Here is a 12,264-nt window from a genome sequence, read left to right as displayed (position 1 = left end):
AGATTGCAAACTAAAATAAGATGTGCAATATGTAAATGATAAGACTTCTCATTAATATTCCATAACGATAGCTCACACCAAGGGATACATAGATAACCAACTAAAGAGAGATACTTCCATACCGCAACACATCTTATATGATAACTTCCCTACTCATGATATGACACTACTTGAAAGTAAAAAGGTAAAAGATAGTGATGATGTGATACCGCGGCACTCCCCAAGCTTGGAACAAACCAAGGGGATGCCAATACCGATGATGAATTACTCCTTCGGCGGTGGTGATGGTGAATTCCGGATAAGCTTCTCAACAAGCTCCTTTAGCTCATCAATCATGTACGTGAGGTTGCGGATCATCTCTGAATTGTGCTCGACGCGGTTAAGAAGCACGTCCGACGGCGAGTCCCAACTCTTAGAGTTGTTGTTGTAATATCCCAGGTATTGGGGTTACAAAAATAGAGGAAACAGATGTGTGCATTGCATTCATGCATAGAAAATCTGGGGAATTTTCGCGCTTTAAAGTAAAACAGTCACAGTAACTGAAGTTTCACTTGACATTGGTGGAATTGAAGTAGCTCATCAAGTCAAGCGCTATAAACCTCAAAGTGACTTTGCTAAAACCTTGTTTTGGGTAGAGATAATTTGATCTAAGGGGTTAGATCAAATGGAACTAATAATCAACACAACAACACTTTACTCAATGATCAATTGCTTGATCTTATAAAAGATTACAACATGGTATTCCTTGCCATAACATATGAACATCCATTTAATTGGAAATCAAGTAACAATAAATGAAGAAACTATTCTTCACTTATCTTCTCCATGTCTTAAACTAATCCATGCACTTATCATAAACCCTATGATATACATTCTACTTTAACCTTGGAAACAAGACAAGGAGATTCAACTTAAGAAATATATATTCTTCCCTATTCCAAATAGTTTTACATCAAACCTAGAGAGGTGAGAGTTCTATTATAATTATTAAAGAAGCAATAACAAACCTTGAGTTAAACCTTGGATATACATCCAAGTATTCAAATCATCATCTTCAAGACAATCCCTAGAGAGAGAACCCATTTATGTTAAACATAGATATTGATGATCACACCATTCTCTATGGAGGATAACCTTAGGTTAGAATTGAAGTCCTTCCCAAATGAGGGAGACCATCCATACTAATCCTAGTTCTATCTATTCAAATATCCAAATGGTTAAATCATCATTTCTTGGGAGAACTTTAAGTAAATATCTCAGGCATTTTCCTGGGATATAAAACTATTGAGACAGCCATGACCATGACCATCCTAGAAAGTAAAATAGAAGTAATATATCCTAGTTGATCAAGACAATGCTTGATCATGGAAGTGAGAAACCAATCCATTAGAAATAATTTAGGAAGCCAAACCTTGATCATTATAAATTGAGTGATGATCATAAACCCTAAGAACTTGAGGTAAAGATATCAAGAACAAGTGGATCATGTCTAACCATGATCATGCTCTTGAAGTATAAGTTAAACCCTAATAGGATAAGCAGATATCATTAGCCACATGAAATTATAAGGAGATCAATAATAAGCAACCCTAGGCTTATATCCCAACCTTTACTTATGAACCAATTGGTGATCATAAGTAGAATCCTACCATATCTATATTGCATAAAATAAATAACCCAAGAAAACCTTAGAGCTAAACTCCATACTTTATATGGTGAGAAACCATACATCCATATGACCAAAGTTAACTATAAAAAGAACTATAACCAATGTAGTTACTTCAAATGATTAATTGAGGATAATAATAGAAGTTAATTGGTAGAAGATAAAACCAATTCTCAAATCCTTAGTGATTAGAGAAGCACATAAGATATGAAGCAAGTAACCATATTAACATGGTTAGGGGAGATTAAACCCTAGCCAATGCACTATGGTGTCATTCCATATCTACAACTTAGAATTATACCTCAACCCTAGTTTGTATATCACTTAGGTGGTCACAATAAAAACCTACGCAACAGTTGAGTTTCAAATCATGTGTCAATAGGTAAATATAAATAGAACCCTAGTGTTGCACTCTAATTAAACCTTATGCTTCAAATATTGAACATAAGAAGCACTTGATGTTAAACCCTTTACTTAAACCCATGTGTGGTGATCAACCACTTAACCTTGTAAACAAGACCAAACCATTCCGGAAACAATATCTACCTTAGATATTTTCAAAGATAAGAATAGTGATAACATTGAAATAGGATTATAATAATAATTATAAGACCCTAACAAATAGGCTCACATAAAATAATATGCAAGTGACCAAATTCTTAATTAATAGATCCAACCCTAATGATAACTCCTAAAATCCTTAGAGTAGAAGTACTCAACTCCAACAATTCAAAACAGATTGATTCACCAGGAAAAAGAAAATTAAAGAGTAAATATAAACTCATGCCTATTTGTTATTTTGAATAAGCCAACAAGCATAAAATGTAATCAAGTATAAAATACTTGCCTCAAATAGGAAAGTGGTGTAATAGTCATTGCACTACATATTAATGGAATTAACATAGTAATAAAACCTGCAAGGTATAAATAGGATTCAAATTTGAATTTTAAAAGCAGAATTCAAAACAGAAAATAAGAAAGAAAACTGAAAACAAAATAAAAGAAAGAAGCTTACCTGGCCACAGGAGCCCAACACCGCAGCCCATCAAGCAGCCCAGGCCTAACTCCAAACCGTAGCCCAACACCAGCCCGTAACCCTTCGCGTGGATAAAGATGAGAGGAACGTCTTCGTCTTCGTCTCCGCTACTGCTCGCACGGCAGCTCGCCACCGCGACGCCCAGGGCCACGTCCCGCGGTCGCCTCCGCTGTAGTTGACTGCCAGCACACGCCGGTGAGGCTATAAAACTCGTAGAAGCCCTCAATTTGACCTCTCCTCGTCTCATTTTCCCCAATTCCGAAACCCTAGCTCACACCGGCCATGGTCACCGCCGTCGACTGGGGCAACCCCGTGCCTCGCCGTGACCACCGTCGTCATCGCCATGATCTACTGGCTCCTCCTGCACAAGGAATCGAGTTAAGAAGCTCACAGTCGCCGGGGGTTGCGCGTTCCCTTTCGCCGGCAAGCCGCAGAAAAGTCGACCGTATCGTCGTCTCCGGCCATCTCCTTCACCAATTCGAAGCAATACGCAGCAAGGGTGAGCATGCGCTTCTCGACAACCTATTATTGGCCTTTAGCATCCACCGTAGCTCACTATCGTCGTAGTCCGCCGTGCTCCTCCGTTTCCGTGCTCGCCGGAGTTTGCTCCGACGACCATTTGCTGGGGGCGCTGACCCTATTACACTCAACACTTCAAGCCGCGGCCTACCGAGCCCATCCACCCAACCCCGCGCGGTCTGTGGCGACGTCGCCGTCGCCGGCCACCTCGCAGACACCGTGAACCATGCCACGTAGACACCACCGTGGCGTGTGACATGGCCTGTGGCCCACTAGCCAGTAGTTGTGGGTAGGATCAGTCCGGGTGTAGCTAGTATTTATCATTTTAATTCAATACCAGAAATTACCAAAAACTTTGCAATAGATTGTAAAATTCAATTTTACTCGGAAAATTATAAATCAGATATCAAAATTCTTAGAAAAATAAAATCTATTCAATAAAAATATAATCTGCAATTTTTGTTTTTAATAAAAAATAAATCATTTAATACTTGTTATTTAAGCCTTTTCTTTTAATTCCAAATGCAAATAAAATTTAGAAATTAAGAAAACATTTCTAAAATAAATAAAACCAATAAGAAAATAAAGAAAACATGAAAACTAATTTACTTGATTTGTTATTTTTGTTAAATCCTTATTAGAATGATTTAAACCCTAATTAATAATTACTCTAATTAGTAAATTATTTAAAAATAATAAAAAGCCAAATTGAATATTATTTTATTCTGAAGTTATTAATAACTTCAACTTTATTAATGAAGTTATTAATCCAAGAATTATAGGGTAACTAGAAAACCCTAGTTCCATATGGTAGAAAAACAGGAATTCATCATTCCATGTGATACCCTAAAATCCTAACTCCATTAGAAACCCAGTTCCATTATTTCATGTGAACCTTAAATGGCTTCTAACCTAAACCCTAGGTTGGAGCATGTGATCATGGTACCTACTTCCAAATCATAGAACCATAGTAGCAACTAAATACTTGTCTTGGTCACATAAAATGTAGAAGACATATCACCAATATATGGGTATTCCATATATTCATCTTCATCAGACCTAAATAATCAAGTAGGGTCAACCAAGTGCAAACCCTAGTTATTATTACCAAAACCATCATCCTTAAGTACCCATGCTTAGCATCACACCAATGTGATGAACCTCAGGAGCAACTATGCCAAATCTTTAGTATTACCTAACCATATTCCACTAAACCCTACTAGTGTTGGATACTTATCAACCATCCTATTTAGGAGCCAATTATTCTTTACTTAATAGAACCAACAGTAAAACCTAGACCATCTCAACCCTAATTGATATACTTCTTATTATTCAAGAAGTATGTTCTTCAAAAGTTATTCTTTTGAAGAAAATAAAGAATCATCACCAACCCTGCTTATAAGGACCTATAAACCCTAGCTAGCTATCACCAACAAGATGAACCAATCTTGATAGCAACCTTGTATGAATAATTGCTTAGAATGCCAGGCTTAACTCAACCTTACAAGCCCTAAGTGTTGATGAATCCCACTAGGTTGTGATCCATCTACTACCTACTCCAGAAACCAATTAGAACCATAGAAAACCATAGAACTCCCCAAACCTAATTATCATACTTGTTCTTCATTAAAGAACATGTTCTTCAAAAGTTATTCTTTTGAAATATATGATAATTAATCATTAACCATGCCATATAGTGCTAAAACCAACCACTATCCATTATATGTTAGGATTATACCAAATGTTATGGTTGTGTGCTATTAATGCTATTATTATGATATATTGCAGCACATGTTCATGATACCATCTAACCACACCTGAATAAGAACCTTGTTTGTGAATCACTCTAAAAGTGCAACACACCCTAAACAAATCATCTCAACTCACTAATCCTAAATCATCGGGGTTAGGTCACGTTTAGAACTATTGCATCTCATACTTATGCATTATTGCATCCTTGCCAATCTTTTAAACATCGTCCTTACCGGACGATGATGCTATTTCAGAATTTGGAGTTATTGCGTATCGAAGACCTTGTATGCATAATCTTGCAGCCAAGAAAGGCAAGTTCATCGCTTGCTCATACCATTTGAGTATTTTTATCAAACTACTTGCAGAGTACTATGATTATCACTATTGCATAAAAACCAAAACCACTATTTTCATAACTATGAATATGACTATGTGGTGGGCAATGGAACCATGGATTGTGTGGATATGGTGGAGGTTCCATTGCAAGGGTTTATATCCATCTAGGATTAACAACAAATGTCGTCCAGTGATTCTTGTGCCGTAATACCCGTGTTAACCATAAGATCCGGAGTGGGACGGAGTAGTCAAAAGTGTTTCCACCTCTCGTACATCAACGGATGCGCTCTACCGTAGACACTTGTATCAGTCGGGGGCGAGCGGTTGGCTGGGGAAGCTTTAAGTCCCCACGGCATAGTCCGTAGACACTTGTCGCCCAAAGAACAAGCGGTTGGTTGGGGAAGCCTTAAGTCCCCACGGTATTGCGGTCTATGATGGGTTGCAGCTACCGGCGAAGGAGTTTGGTTAACGAGTCCCAAACTGTTGTCGTGGTCGGGGTCCACCCGTGAGTGGGAATAATGGGACCGGCGAGGACCCAGGGTCGGGGTATGCAACAAAGGGTGGGTGTGCGAGGTAGCGGAGGAACATGATTGGCTAGACCTTATACCGGGCCTCACACCATAGGAAGTGTGAACGGGCATGCAACCCGGTTGGCACCAAGGTTAAGATCTCTTATGGGTAAAGCAACACACCTCTGCGAGTGTAATGAACCGTGACTGTCACTCCTCGTTCCGGGATATGGAACTGCGAACGCGGCCGGAAAGGAGCTCCATGAAGTTCTAGTAAACCGGTGAAGGCTGACGGACATAGTTCTTCTGAATAAAAGCAACCTTTTGAAGAAATGGTTATGAAAACTTGCATTGGTATTAGACTTTCTGGTCTAATGCTATAGCTAGTGCATTAAACACCTCTTTCCTATAATGAACTTGTTGAGTACGCTCGTACTCATCCCACTCTTAAATCCCCTGCTTAGATATGGAGGCATCGAAGGAGGATCTACGGTGCAACTCGAAGACCGAGAAGTCAACAACTACTTCAAGAGACGGGACCTCGTCGGAGGAGTCAAATACCACATCCAGCAAGGAGAAAACCTAGTTTAGCCATAGAAGGGAACTAGTTTCCTATACCTAGCTCCTACTTAGCTAGAATCTATTCTTAGCCTCTTTAGCTAGTTAAATACTCTACAAATAGAGTTCGTGATAAGTCTAGACTACGAGTCGTTCTTCTGGGTTTATTTGCAATTTTACCTCATTGTAAAGTAGGAGGTCGTGATGATCTTATGTAACGTAGTCAATGTTGTAATTCTATAGACATGCCTTGGACCCGCATATGTTTCTGTTGTACCACTCTGAGCGATATAATACTAGTGGAACGGTGTTTCATTGGTGTTATATCAGACTTGCATACTACACCATGCAGTGGTATGCCGGGTCACCACAGTTGTTTCCCCACCCTTCAGCTTCAGGCTTCATTCTTCCTGCAGCGTTAGAATGATCTATATCCCAGTTGCTGGGCAGCACTGCTTTGGGAACCCTTTCAGTTTGACTATTATGAATTAGAATGTGAAAGGGGTGGTAGGTGCCTGGAGGAGATGTCCTTGGAGCTAGGTAGTGACGTGGAACTCTTCCTGCGGGTGCTAATCCGTGCGCTTTTCTTGGCGTTGAACGGGTTTGACACCACTCCGATGCTTGCGACGGTGGCGCGCGGGCGTACTCGCGGAACTTCCTCAACTTCCTCTTCATCCTCCTTGACTTCTTCCAACTCGGGGTCTTGAATATCTTCCTCCGAAGGCTCCTTGTCCTTGTTCTTGGAGACCATGGTGCTTCTAGATCAAAGACGGATCCTGGCAGAAACAGCTCGAAACAAAACACGTCGAGAAAACGATATACGGACCTCCAGGGGTCCGGGGGATTATATAGCAAAAAATTTCACGACAAACGGAAAGTACCAGATCGAACCAGAGTCGGAGAGGGGCGACGAGGCGGCCTCCTCACAGGGCGGCGCGGCCAGGCTGGGGCCCGCGCCGGCCTGTGGGGGCACGCCCTCGTGCGTCTCCTCCACTCCGTTTCGATCTCGTAATTTTTCATATTTTCCAAAAGTTGCAAAAACATTGTTCGGAAAGTTAAACACGGACTTTTTCTTACCAGAACTGTTACCTATTCAAAGTCGGACTCTGCAGGACTGTCAACTTGGTCTTTGATGAAAGCTTCCGGAGTTATCACTTGAATAACATCAACATCTTCATTATAAGAATCACCCGAGATATAATGCTTGAGTCTTTGTCCATTCACCACTTGTGTGGCATTACCTTGCGGAGAGCTAATTTTAATTGCTCCTGATCGATACACCTCATCAATGACATATGGTCCTTCCCATTTTGAGAGTAATTTCCCTGCAAAAAATCTGAGACGAGACCGATACAATAGGACTTTATCTCCAACATTAAATTCTCTTTTGATAATTCTTCTATCATGCCATTTCTTAACTTTCTCTTTAAAGAGTTTAGCATTTTCGTAAGCTTCACTTCTCCATTCATCTAGAGAACTCAATTGTAGCAATCTTTTCTTACCGGCAAGTTTAGGATCTTTATTTAGTTCTCTCATGGCCCAGTAAGCTTTGTGCTCTAGTTATAAAGGTAAATGGCAAGCTTTTCCATAAACCATTTTATACGGTGACATACCCATGGGATTTTTATAAGCAGTTCTATAAGCCCATAGTGCTTCTTTCAATTTAATAGCCCAGTTCTTTCTAGATTTATTAACGAGTCTTTTGCAAGATAGATTTAATCTCTCTATTTGATAATTCTACTTGCCCACTAGTTTGAGGATGATAAGAGAAGCAATTCTATGATTAATACCATATTTAGCAAGAGTTTTTCTAAAACCACCATGAATAAAATGAGACCCTCCATCAGTCATAATATATCTAGGAACTCCAAATCTAGGAAAAATAATATCTAAAAGCATTCTTAAAGAGGTCTCACCATCGAGCACTTTTTGTAGGTATGGCTTCCACCCATTTAGTAACATAATCAACAGCAACAAGTATATGAGTGTTACCTTCTGAAGAAGGGAAAGGACCCATGAAGTCAAATCCCCAACAATCGAGTGGTTCAATAACAAGAGTATAATTCATAGGCATTTCATTGCGTCTGGAGATATTACCAACCCTTTGACATTCATCACAAGATAAAATAAATTTCCTTGCATCTTTGAAGAGAGTTGGCCAATAAAAACCTGATTGTAGAACCTTTTGCGCGGTCCTATCTCCGGCGTGATGTCCTCCATAAACACTACCATGACATTTACTCAATATCTCCTGTTGTTCATATTCGGGAACACATCTTCGCAGAATACCATCCACTCCTTCTTTATATAAGTGTGGGTCATCCCAAAAATAATGCCTCAAGTCATAAAAGAATTTCCTCCTTTGCTTTGAGCTGAAAAGGTTGGAGGCAAGTACTTGGATACAATAAAGTTAGCATAATCAGCGTACCAAGGACTATCTCGCGAGCTCACCTTTATTACAGCCAATTGTTCATTTGGAAAACTATCATTAACGAGAACAGGATCATAAGCAAAATTTTCCAATCTAGACAAATTATCAGCAACGGGATTATCGGCACCTTTCCTATCTATAATATGTAAATCAAATTCTTGCAAAAGAAGTACCCATCTAATAAGCCTTGGCTTAGCATCTTTCTTTGTCATAAGGTATCTAATTGCAGCATGATCAGTATAAATTGTAACTTTTGAATCAACAATATAGGATCTAAACTTGTCACAAGCAAAGACTACGGCTAATAATTCTTTTTCAGTTGTAGCATAATTTCTTTGAGCAGCATCAAGAGTTTTGCTAGCATAATGAATAACATTCAATTTCTTATCTACTCGCTGTCCAAGAACAAGCGCCTACAGACAAAATCACTAGCATCACACATAATTTCAAAAGGCAAATTTCAATCGGGAGGTTCAACTACGGGAGAGCGGTTGTTAAGGCTTTCTTTAGAGTTTCAAAAGCTTCCTTACAATCATCATCAAAAACAAAAGGTACATCTTTTTGAAGAAGATTAGTAAGAGGCTTTGAAATCTTGGAGAAATCTTTAATAAATCTCCTATAAAACCCAGCATGACCAAGAACACTACGAATACCTTTAACATCCCTAGGATAGGGCATCTTCTCAATTGCTTCAACTTTAGCTCTATCAACTTCAATACCTCTCTCGAAATTTTATGTCCCAATACAATTCCTTCATTAACCATAAAGTGGCATTTCTCCCAATTAAGAACAAGATTAGTTTCTTCACATCTACTGCAATACTTTATCAAGGTTTCGCAAGCAATTATCAAAAGAATTCCCATAGACGAGAAAAATCATCCATGAATACCACTACAATACTCTCACAAAAGCCATGAAAAATAGCAGACATGCATCTTTGAAAAGTAGCAGGAGCATTATATAAACCAAAAGGCATACGCCTATAAGCATAAGTTCCATAGGGACAAGTGAAAGTGGTTTTCTCTTGATCTTTAGTTTTAACAACAATTTGTGAAAACCCAGAATAACCATCAAGAAAGCAAAAATGAGTATTTTTAGACAACCTTTCTAACATTTGATCAATAAAGGGTAAAGGGTAATGATCTTTCTTAGTAACCTTATTAACTTTTCGATAATCAATGCACATTCTATACCCTACAACTACTCTTTGAGGGATGAGCTCATCATTATCATTAGGCACAACAGGTCATTCCTCCTTTCTTAGGAACACAATGCACAGGACTAACCCATCTACTGTCAGCAATAGGATATATAATACCAGCTTCAAGAAGTTTTAATACCTCATTCCTTACCACATCCTTCATCTTAGGAATTAGACGATGTTGATGTTCAACAACAGGCTTTGCATCATCTTCCATATTGATAGCATGTTGGCAAATAGAGGGAGAAATCCCCTTCAAGTCATCAAGACTATAGCCAATAGCTCCTCGGTGTTTCTTCAATATTTCCAATAACCTTTCTTCCTCAATATCTGAAAGCTTAGAACTAATAATAACATGATATATTTTCTTATCATCAATATGAGCATACTTAAGATTATCAGGCAATGGTTTTAAATCAAAAACAGGATCTTCCTTTGGTGGTGGTGTTGTACCTAAATCTTCAACCGGCAAGTCATGTTTAAGAATAGGTTGACGAAGGAAAATTTCATCAAGCTCATTTCTTTCTTCCCTAAAGACTTCACTCTCACTATTCTCCAAATGTTGCTGCAAAGGATTATTAGGAGCAAGAGCAATAGACGCACACTGTTCAACTCTAAAATCATTATTAGGCAAGTCAGCTTTATAAGGAGTTTTGGCAAATTTAGAGAAATTAAACTCATAAGATTCACTAGCAAATTTAGTCATAATTTTTTCCTTCTTGCAATCTATAACAGCTCCACAAGTATTTAGGAAAGGTCTACCAAAAATAATAGGACAAAACTTACTAGCAGCAGAACCAAGTACCAAAAAGTCAGCAGGATATTTAATCTTACCACATAGAACTTCCACATCTCGAACAATACCAATAGGAGAGATAGTTTCTCTATTAGCTAGCCGAATAACCACATCAATATCTGCAAGTTCACAAGAACCAATTTCATGCATGATCTCCGTATAAAGCTCATAAGGAATGGCGCTAATACTTGCACCAATGTCACATAAACCATAATAACAATGATCACCAATTCTAATAGAGAGCATAGGAACACTAGCTTTCCTAGACTTATTAGGATGCGAAACAATATTAGAAGCATCTTCACAGAAAATAATATGACCATCTTCTACATTTTCAGTCACAAGATCTTTAACTATTGCAACAGCAGGTTCAACCTTAATTTGTTCTTCATGTTCTATAGGTTTCTTTGCACTTTTATTAACCGCACTAGATATAACAGAGTACTCCTTCATTTTAGCAGGGAAAGGAGTTTTTTCAATATAAGCTTCAGGAAGAATATGATCAACAGTTTCAATTATAGCACATTTATTTATAGATGGATCAATTTTATCTTTATATGGTTCATGATACTTATCAAAATTCTTCCTAGGCAATTCAAAGTGAGAGGCAAAAGCTTTATAGAAATTTGCAACGACTTGAGAATCAAGACCATAAGTAGCACTCATATTACGAAATTTATCAGTATCCATAAAAACTTCTATGCATTTATAATCATAGTTTATACCTGACTCTCTATCTTTGTCGTTCTCCCATCCTTCGGTATTCTCCTGGATCCGATCAAGAAGGTCCCTTTTAAACTCTTCTTTATTGCGTGTAAATGATCCAGAACAAGAAGTATCCAGCAAAGTCTTATCTTGAAAAGACAAGTCTTGCATAGAAATTATCAATAATAATATTACCAGGAAGCTCATGAATGGGGCATTTGAGCATTAAAGACTTCAATCTCCCCCAAGCTTGGGCAATACTTTCTCCATCATGAGGCCAGAAATTATATATGCGGTTTCCGATCTTTGTGAATTTCACTTGGAGGATAGAATTTGGAATAAAATAAAGGCACAATGTCCTCCCAATCAAGAGAATCCCTATTCTTCGACAATTTATACCAATGCGCTGCTTTACCGGACAGACGATATAGAGAATAGTTTCTTCCTAACTTCATCCATAGCAATACCTGCACATTTGAATAACCCGGATAATTCATGTAAAAACAGTAAATGATCACCAGGGTGGACAGTTCCATCCCCTTCATAGCGGTTATCCACAACACGTTCAATAATTTTCATAGGTATTGTGTATGGAACCTCTTTCTCACCTGGTGCCTCATCCACTACCTTTGCAGTAGTAGTAGATTTCCCAAAGAGGAATTCAAGAGAAGACCTCTCCATAATGAATTATAGCAGCGGGCAGAAATAAAAACAGCACGTACAATAAAAAGTTTCCCTTACCAATTCCAGTTACC

The sequence above is a fragment of the Lolium rigidum genome, chromosome 7 (assembly GCF_022539505.1).
Source record: "Lolium rigidum isolate FL_2022 chromosome 7, APGP_CSIRO_Lrig_0.1, whole genome shotgun sequence".
In the NCBI taxonomy this organism is placed as follows: Eukaryota; Viridiplantae; Streptophyta; class Magnoliopsida; order Poales; family Poaceae; genus Lolium; species Lolium rigidum.
The sequence above is the reverse complement of the archived record's forward strand: the minus strand, read 5'-3'. Positions refer to the sequence as shown.